Source organism: Bos javanicus, chromosome 8, assembly GCF_032452875.1.
Source record: "Bos javanicus breed banteng chromosome 8, ARS-OSU_banteng_1.0, whole genome shotgun sequence".
Classification (NCBI taxonomy): Eukaryota; Metazoa; Chordata; class Mammalia; order Artiodactyla; family Bovidae; genus Bos; species Bos javanicus.
In genome coordinates, this window is record NC_083875.1 from 85,723,110 (window position 1) to 85,732,810 (window position 9,701).

At 42.5% G+C, this 9,701-nt stretch overlaps 1 pseudogene; it reads left to right on the forward strand.

The window, feature by feature from the left end:
* Positions 1 to 8,383: 8,383 nt before the first annotated feature.
* On the forward strand, positions 8,384 to 9,359 carry LOC133253441 (myelin protein zero-like protein 3; annotated as a pseudogene).
* The last annotated feature ends 342 nt before the right edge of the window (positions 9,360 to 9,701 follow it).

Sequence of the window (9,701 nt, forward strand, 5' to 3'; positions counted from 1 at the left end):
TCACTTATGCTTGGGATTTAAAGCATGACACGAATGAACTATCTATGAGACAGAAACAGAATCAGGGACACAGAGAAGAGACTGGAGGTTACCAAGGTGGGTGGATACGAGAGGGCTGGATTGGAAATTTGGGATTAGCAGCCGCTAACTGGAGAATCCCAGGGATGGGGGAGCCTGGTGGGCTGCCGTCTATGGGGTCGCGCAGAGTTGGACACGACTGAAGCGACTTAGCAGCAGCAGCACCTGGTATATATAGAACGGATAAACAACAAAATCCTGTTGCACGAGGGAACTATGTTCAATATCCTGTGATAAACTGTAATGGAAAAGAATATGAAAAAGAATGTATATATGTATAACTGAATCAATTTACTGTATATAAGTACTTAATACAACATTGTAATTCAACTATACTTCAATAAAAATAAATTTAGAAAAGTGTATATTGTATGACATGGTGAATATAGCAAGTATTTGATTACTACAAATAGAATATAATCTTTAAAAATTGTGCAACACTATATTATACATCTGTTACTTCTATAATATTGTATATCAACTATCCTTGAATTCTTTATCAGCTATCCTTATCAACTCTGACAAACGTAGCAGCATATTAAAAAGCAGAGACATTACTTTGCCAACAAAGGTCCACACAGTCAAAGCTATGGTTTTCGCAGTGGTCATGTATGGATATGAGAGTTGAACCATAAAGAAGGCTGAGCACCAAAGAATTTATGCTTTTGAACTGTGGTGTTGGAGAAGACTCTCGAGAGTCCCTTGGACTGCAAGGAGATCAAACCAGTCAATCGTAAAGGAAATCAACGCTGAATATTCATTGGAAGGATTGATGCTGAAGCTGAAGCTCCAATATTTTGTCTGCCTGATGCGAAGAACCGACTCATTGAAAAAGACCTCAATGTTGGGAAAGATTGAAGGCAGAAGGATAAAGGGACAACAGAGGACCAGATGGTTGGATGGCATCCCTGACTCGATGGACATTAGTTTGCGCAAGCTCTGGGAGATGGTGAAGGACAGGGAAGCCACAGTCCATGGTGTTGCAAAGAGTTGGATACGACTGAGCTACTAAACAACAACAAATCCTTAAATTAAAAAAAAAATTAAACAAAAAGCCAAAAAGTTTTTAAAGTATCAGATAAGGTAGTTTTTTTATTTAAAAAAATCTCTTTTTTATGTAATTTTATTTATTTGTTTACTTTTGGCTGTATTGGGTCTTCTTTGCTGTGTGGGCTTTTCTCTAGTTGTGATGAGCAGGGATTACTCTCTAGTTGCGGGGCATGGGCTTCTCATTGCAATGGATTCTTCTGTGGAGCATGGGCTATAGGGCACACAAGCTTCAGTAGTTACTTGTGGCACACGGGCTCAATACTTGAGGCTCCCAGGCCCTAGAGCACAGGCTCAATAGTTGTGGCACACAGGCTTGGTTGTTCTGTGGCCTGTGGGTTCTTCCCTGATCAGCAATTGAATCCATGTCTCCAGCATTGTCAGGCAGATATTTTACCACTGAGTCACTAGGGAAGCCCACTGATATCTCTTTTCTATGGTTCAAAATTCAGAAGGGACAGAAGGGTACACAGGAAAATCCTGCCCCCTGCACTGCAGGTCAACCACCCAATCCTGCCGGTTTCCTGCCTACCCCTTTAGAATGTCTTTATGCAGAGACAATGTATTATTTCATTTTTGTCTAGCTGTGCAAACCTTTGTGCTTTTGTTTTTCCTTTACTGATACATCTTGGGAAAAGTCTTCTTGAGTGTGAAGAAAGACTCATTACTCCCTCTCGTGCTCTTCCTGATTCTTAGCACAGGGTCTTTGGAAGGCAGGGTCAAGGACAGAGGCCCTAACAGCCCTATCACTCACCTGAGACCATTGCAAGAGCAAGACTTTCTTGCTGACAGCCCCTTGGGACATTCTGGGGAAGACTCAAACCTCTTGAGATGTTGCCCCCACTCTTCCTCATCAGATGAAGCTGAGCATAATAGGGGGAGATGAGGGAGGGAGATAAGGTGGGGAGGTAAGAGTAGTCCAGTCCAACCCCTGACAGGTATTACAGCTTCTGTCCTGCTTGTAGCAGCCCCACTGTGGGGCTGAGAGGCTACCAAAGGGTGCCTGGGCAGGATCTCCTGTGACCTCCCACAGACACCAGAGGGAAGAAAGGAGGGAAGACTCCTGTACCTGGCAGGTAAGGAGATAAGTGTAGGGCTGAACAAGACCTGACCCATGCGCTCAAGCCAACGAGTGACTTGCTCCCCTATAAGAACTGCTGAATACACATATCTGTTTCCATTTCTCTAAGGAGAACAATCCAGTTCCTCTGCTGAGCCTGGGCTTTGGGATCAGATGGTCCTTAACTGGGTCCCAACCCCACTCCTAGCGGAGGTGCATCCCTGGGCACATTCCTTGACTTCCCTGGCTGCAGAGTCACATCTGGGATATAATTCTGCAGGTCAGGGCATTGATGGCTCCTGGACAGTGTCTGGTACTGTGTTAGAAGGAGCCCCACACACACCCTGACTGGGCTGAGAGCATCTTACACCATTAACAGGAAACAGCCCTCCAGCTCCTGTCTCTGGCCCATGATCCTTTCTAGAAGGCACAGAGGTCCCCAGTTTGCCCTTCTCAGAATTCTGGTCGCTCTTTCTATGGCTATCTGATAATTTGGCATAGGAGTGTGTTCTCAGGTGACTTCAGATGGATTTGTCTCCTCTTCCTCTCCCTGGCTCTTGACTCTTACTATAGAGCTGGAGTGCTGCCAGACTCAGTTGGAACCACCAGTTCCAGGGAAAAGGAGGCTGTGAGACAGTTCCTTTGAGAAATCTCTAGAATCCACCCCAATGTGCAAGCAGGGGCAGGAAGTGGGATGTGATGACAGGACTGCCTGACACTTTGTCTAGACTTGGATTGCCTGGTCACTAAGAGGGTCAGGGGAGTGGGGGGCTGTTCATGTTGCCCATTCTCTGTCTTGCCATCTCCTCTTTTCCTTTGAAGGACCACAGCTCTCTCTCCTGGTCCAGGTGGTTTAGGTGGAGCCAAACCTGGGGTCCAGTTCTGGCCAGTCAGACCACGGCATTCTCCTGTGTCATGATAAGCTCAGGGGTAGGCACATGACTGGATCAGGGCTTGGCAGAATGGATACAAAAGCACTGTACAATGTTGTGCTGTTCGTAAGAACATCACTTTAAATTCAGTGGTATAGGTAAGATGAAAATAAAAGGTTGGAAAAGGCATATCAAGCAAATATTAATTTTCTAAATGTAGAAGTGGCTACATAAATATCAGATAAAGTAGATTTCAAAGAAAAGAAAATTACTAGAGATAAAAGAGACATTACATAATGAGAAAAGATCAGTCTACCAGGGAGTTTAATAGTCCTAATCCTCCAAAACAGACCCTCAATATGCATGAGGCAAAAACTGGTAAAACTAAAGGGAGACACAGACAAATCCACAATTATATTTAGAGATCTCAATACCCTTATCTCAGTAATGGATAGAGCCACAAAATAGAAAACTAGCAATGCTTAGAAGAATTGAAGAAAACAGTCTACTAACAGAATCTAATTAACACTTGTAGAACACTCCATCTAGCAACAGCAGAACACACATTCTTATCAAGTGTCCATGTAGCATTCACCAAGATAGACCATATCCTGGGCCATAAAAAGACCCTCAACAAATTTTTAAAAATAGAAATCATGCAGAGTATATTCTCTCTCTATAATGGCATGAAACTAGAAATCAATAAAAGAAAGATAAGAGGAAAACCTCTAGACACTTGGAAATTAGACAACACACTTCTAAGTAATCTATGGGTTGAAGAGGAAGTTTCAAAGGAAAAAATCTAAATATGTGTGATTCGACTCAACGGTGCTGAGAACATACTTTACAGCACTTAAATGCTTATATTAGAAGGAAAGAAAGGTCTCAAATACATAATCTTAAGTTTCTACCTCAAGATATTAAAAAGAAAGGGAAAAATAAGCTAGAAAGAAATAATAAACTGCAGGAAGGAAATAAAGGACTTCCCACGTGGCACTAGTAGTAAAGAACCTGCCTGTCAGTACAGGAGACATAGAGATGTGGGTTTGATCCCTGGGTCAGGAAGATCCCCTGGAGGAGAGCATGGCAATTCACTCCAGTATTCTTGCTTGGAGAATCTCCATGGACTGAGGAGCCTGGTGGGCTACACTCCATAGGGTCACAAAGAGTTGGATAAAACTGAAGTGACTTAGCACTCACCCACAGGAAGGAAATGATAAAAGTAAGAGCAGAAGTTAATGAAATTGGAATTATTTTTAAAATTAGAAAATGTCAATAAAACAGAAAACTGGTTTAAAAATAAATTAAACTGAAAGCATGTAGCAAGAATGGCAAAAATAAAAAGAGAGAAAATTCAAACCATCAATATCAGGAATGAAATAAGAGATATCACTACAGATCTTGCAGCCACTAAAAGGCTAATGAAGGAATACTACGAAGAACCTTGTGCTCATGAGCTCAGCAATTTAGAAGAAATGAATCAACTTCTCAAATACTACAAACTATGAAAACTCAACCAGATTAAATAGATAATAATAGTCTTGTATCTAACAAAGATTGGCTCAGTTGTGTCTGACTCTTTATGACCCTATGGACTATATAGTCCATGGAATTCTCCAGGCCAAAATACCTGAGCAGGTAGCCTTTCCCTTCTCCAGGGGATCTTCCCAACCCAGGGATTGAACCCAGGTCTCCTGCATCATAAGCAGATTGTTTACCAGCTGAAAGGTTACCAGCTTTCCCTTTACCCACAAGGGAAGCCCATCTAGTAAAGATATTTAATTTGAATTAAAAAGGTCCCAGGCTAGAAATTTCTAGCCCCAAATGGTTTCACTGGAGAATTGTACCAAACATTTAAGTAACACCAATTTTACACAGTTTCTTCTGGAAAATAGAAGAGGAGAGAACACTCCTTAACTCATTTTATGAGGCCTTCCAGAAGTGAATGTCTAAGCATTCTCTAGTGCACATACAAGGTATTTGTATGCATGTATGCTAAGTTGCTTCAGTTGTGTCCGATTCTTTGTGACCTTACGAACTGTAGCTGGCCAGGCTCCTCTTTCCATGGGATTCTCCAGGCAAGAATACTGGAGTGTATTGCCATGCCCTCCTCCAGGGGATCTTCCCAACCCAGGGATTGAACCCGGGTCTTTTACCTCTTTGGCATTGGCAGGTGAATCCTTTACCACTACCACCACCTGCATACTCTGGAATAATACTCAGCAATAAAAGGGAGTGAACTATCTTTTCCTTCCTAGTTTTATTGAGATATAATTGACAGGCAGCACTATGTAAGTTCAGTGTGTACAACATGATGCTTTGACTTGCACTTGTTTGTCCCTTCACTCTTTGCTTCACTCTGGCATTTCCATTATGGCTCATTCTGACGTTAAATCAAAATGTAGAACTTTATAACCACTCCATATGTGTAATGCTGAGTCTTTCCCCCTGTTCGAATCCTGGCTGATACAGATGTCCACAGTGTAAGTGATTCCAGAGAAGCAGACCCTTATGGATGAGTTCCCTTTATTGGTTCTGGGTTTCTGGAGCTGGTTCTCTTATCTTCCTAGACTTAAAGGCACTAATAACCCTGCTTCTAGTGGTAAAGAAGACAGTGGAAGTTGTGTCAAGATGTGACCAAAAGTTACTCAGATGATTGCTGTTGGATATTTGTAATCAAACACAGATGGCAAGAGTCTAGGTTGTCACATGTTTGCTATCTTAGAACATTTCCATCAAAATAAGGAGTATAATGGTATTAGGTAGTTGCTTCTAAGTGTGGTAAAGAAAGTGGGGAAAGAAGACAAGCTCAAACTTCAGATTCCCAGCTCAAACTCTACACTGATGACCTGAAGTCTTCTACATCTTTTCTGGAAACTTTAACTCATACAACCACAGGGATGGGATTTCTGTAAATGAAACACAGAATGTCATCTTGTTAATGACTGAATTATAAAGCATATTGAAGCCCCAATTCTGCATGGTGTTTGCTTTTAAATTGAGAGCACTGATTGGGAAGAAATGGGATCCTGAAAGTTGGAAGGAGGATACATGGAAGGATACCAGTGAAAGTGGGGACATTGAACCTCTAAATTCTGCTAAGTCATTTTGACACAGAGAAGTTTATCCTGCCTGAGAAGTTTATCCAAAGAAACCTGTAATATCTTTTTATCCTGCCATATAGCCTTGCCAAGACATTGCTAATTTCCCTTAGGTCCTACTCTTACCATCCCGCCCCACCCCCCATCACTCCTCTTGGCTTCTAGACATGACATGACTAGACAGAAGCCCCAACAGACCCAAAATATGAGGTACAAATTATGATCCATGAGGAATTGCAACCTCCAAAAAACTGATTTTTTTTACATTAGAAAAAAAAAAGGATTTTTCTAATGTATCAGATCAGATCAGATCAGTCACTCAGTCGTGTCCGACTCTTTGCGACCCCATGAATCGCAGCACACCAGGCCTCCCTGTCCATCACCAACTCCCGGAGTTCACTTAGACTCACGTCCATCGAGTCAGTGATGCCATCCAGCCATCTCATCCTCTGTCATCCCCTTCTCCTCCTGCCCCCAATCCCTCCCAGCATCAGAGTCTTTTCCAATGAGTCAACTCTTCGCATGAGTTGGCCAAAGTACTGGAGTTTCAGCTTTAGCATCATTCCTTCCAAAGAAATCCCAGGGCTGATCTCCTTCAGAATGAACTGGTTGGATCTCCTTGCAGTCCAAGGGACTCTCAAGAGTCTTCTCCAACACCACAGTTCAAAAGCATCAATTCTTCAGCTCTCAGCCTTCTTCACAGTCCAACTCTCACATCCATACATGACCACAGGAAAAACCATAGCCTTGACTAGATGAACCTTTGTTAGCAAAGTAATGTCTCTGCTTTTGAATATGCTATCTACGTTGGTCATAACTTTCCTTCCAAGGAGTAAGCATCTTTTAATTTCATGGCTGCCGTCACCATCTGTAGTGACTTTGGAGCCCAGAAAAATAAAGTTTGACACTGTTTCCACTGTTTCCCCATCTATTTCCCATGAAGTGATGGGACTGGATGCCATGATCTTAGTTTTCTGAATGTTGAGCTTTAAGCCAACTTTTTCACTCTCCACTTTCACTTTCATCAAGAGGCTTTGGAGTTCCTCTTCACTTTCTGCCATAGGGGTGGTGTCATCTGCATATCTGAGGTTATTGATATTTCTCCCCGCAATCTTGATTCCAGCTTGTGTTTCTTTCAGTCCAGCGTTTCTCATGATGTACTCTGCATATAAGTTAAATAAACAGGGTGACAATATACAGCCTTGACGAACTCCTGTTCCTATTTGGAACCAGTCTGTTGTTCCATGTCCAGTTCTAACTGTTGCTTCCTGACCTGCATACAAATTTCTCAAGAGGCAGATCAGGTGGTCTGGTATTCCCATCTCTTCCAGAATTTTCCACAGTTTATTGTGATCCACACAGTCAAAGGCTTTGGCATAGTCAATAAAGCAGAAACAGATGCTTTTCTGGAATTCTCTTGCTTTTTCCATGATCCAGCAGATGTTGGCAATTTGATCTCTGGTTCCTCTGCCTTTTCTAAAACCAGCTTGAACATCAAGAAGTTCATGGTTTACATATTGCTTAAGCCTGGCTTGGAGAATTTTGAGCATTACTTTACTAGCGTGTGAGATGAGTGCAATTGTGCAGTAGTTTGAGCATTCTAATGTATACAGACAGAAATTTAGGGAATGTGTGGGGATGAATATTAAGAGTAATGAGAGATAATAGCTGAAGAAGCATAAAGTTGGATCAGAAGGAGTTTGTTGATATGGGAGCACTAAGCAGAGATTCTGGATTTAGTGTTGCAACTTGAGGGGACAGAAAGGGCTCTAAAAGTTTTGTTTTATTTCTTGGCTAAAACGTTGACCAAGCGGTGGCCCATCATAGACAAAGTTGAGATGCCAGAGCTGTCCTGATTTACCACAGAGAAAGGAAATTGAAGGCTTAGGGAAATTGGAACATTAGGGTGAGTTTGTCATTTGAGATCTGCTCACCACCCTTTCCAGTAGTCATATACAGATACGAGAGTTGGGCCATAAAGAAGCCTGAGCACCAAAGAATTGATGCTTTCAAATTGTGGTGCTGGAGAAGACTGTGGGGGTCCCTTTGACTGCAAGAAGATCAAAGCAGTTAATCTTAAAGGAAATAGACCCCGAATATTTGTTGGAACGACAGATGCTGAAGCTGAAGCTCCTCTACTTTGGCCACCTGATGTGAAGAGCCAGCTCACTGGAAAAGACCCTGATGCTGGGAAAGGTTGAAGGTAAAAGGAGAAAAGGGGTGCAAACTTCTGGAGACCTGTCGGGATGCAGCAGAGAGGGGTTCCTGGAAGCCGTGGCTGCGCTCTGTGCCCACTGCTGGGTGTCTTTGTTCTTCCAGGATTAAAGCGGATGCCCACATCTGGGGTTATGTTGGAGAAAATGTCAAGTTGAGATGCACCTTCAAGTCATCCTCTTCTATCGCAGACAAACTCACCATAGACTGGACATACCGACCTCCGAGCAGCAGTCGCATGGAATCAATTTTTCATTATAAGTCTTTGCAGTACCCAACCACAGCGGGCACTTTTCGGGATCGGATATCCTGGGTTGGAGATGTATACAAAGGGGATGCATCCATAAGCATAAGCAATCCTACCGTGAAGGACAATGGGACATTCAGCTGTGCTGTGAAAACCACCGACCCTCCCCCGCCCCGGACGTGCACCATAATATTCCGGTGACAGAGCTGACAGTCACAGAACGGGGTTTTGGCACGATGCTGTCCTCTGTGGCCCTTCTTTCCATTCCTGTCTTCATTCCCTCAACTGTAGTGGTTATTCTGCTACTGGTGCGAATGGGAAGGAAGTCTGCAGGGCTGAAGAAGAGGAGCAAGTCTGGCTATAAGAAGTCGTCTACTGAGGTTTCAGATGACACTGACCACGAGGGGGATGACTGCATGGCGAAGCTCTGTGTTCGTTGTGCCGAGTGTGTGGATTCAGACTATGAAGAGACATATTGATGGAAGTTTGCATGATAGAAGAAGAGTCACCTAACAACAGAAAATGTTCCATTCCACTGACAGCTAAAGCCTCCTAGAGAAGTGGAGCTGGCTTGGACGATAATGGTGGAGAATCCTGGAAGTCATCAGTAAAGACTTTAGGAGTGACTTATTTATTGAAGAAATATTCTTTTTGTATTTATAAACTGTTCAAAAACTCTCAGAAGAGACTCATAACTACCCCTGTTAATAACTTATACTCTAACTGAATGAAGGAATTCTTTTCCTAAGTAGATAACTTTTTGTTTAGTCTTTGCTCTTGAATGTATTACACGTTTTCTTCCAGTTTTTATGAGGGAGAATCCTAGATGTTGGCCACACTGCTGAAACCTATATATATATATATGTATGTATGTATTTAATGAAATGGATCTTAGAGCTTCCTGATGTGCTCCTGGACAAAATGTTTTTTGGGGATATTCTTTGTTTTTTTGCTCCGTGAATATTTTCAGCTGTGAGTTAGCCTACAGCATATACTCATTGGTTTAATTATCTCATTATCAATTGTGTTTGGGAAGCTTGGAGTGTATAACCCCCGTTTTTTAGAGATGGTAGGATGGGGAG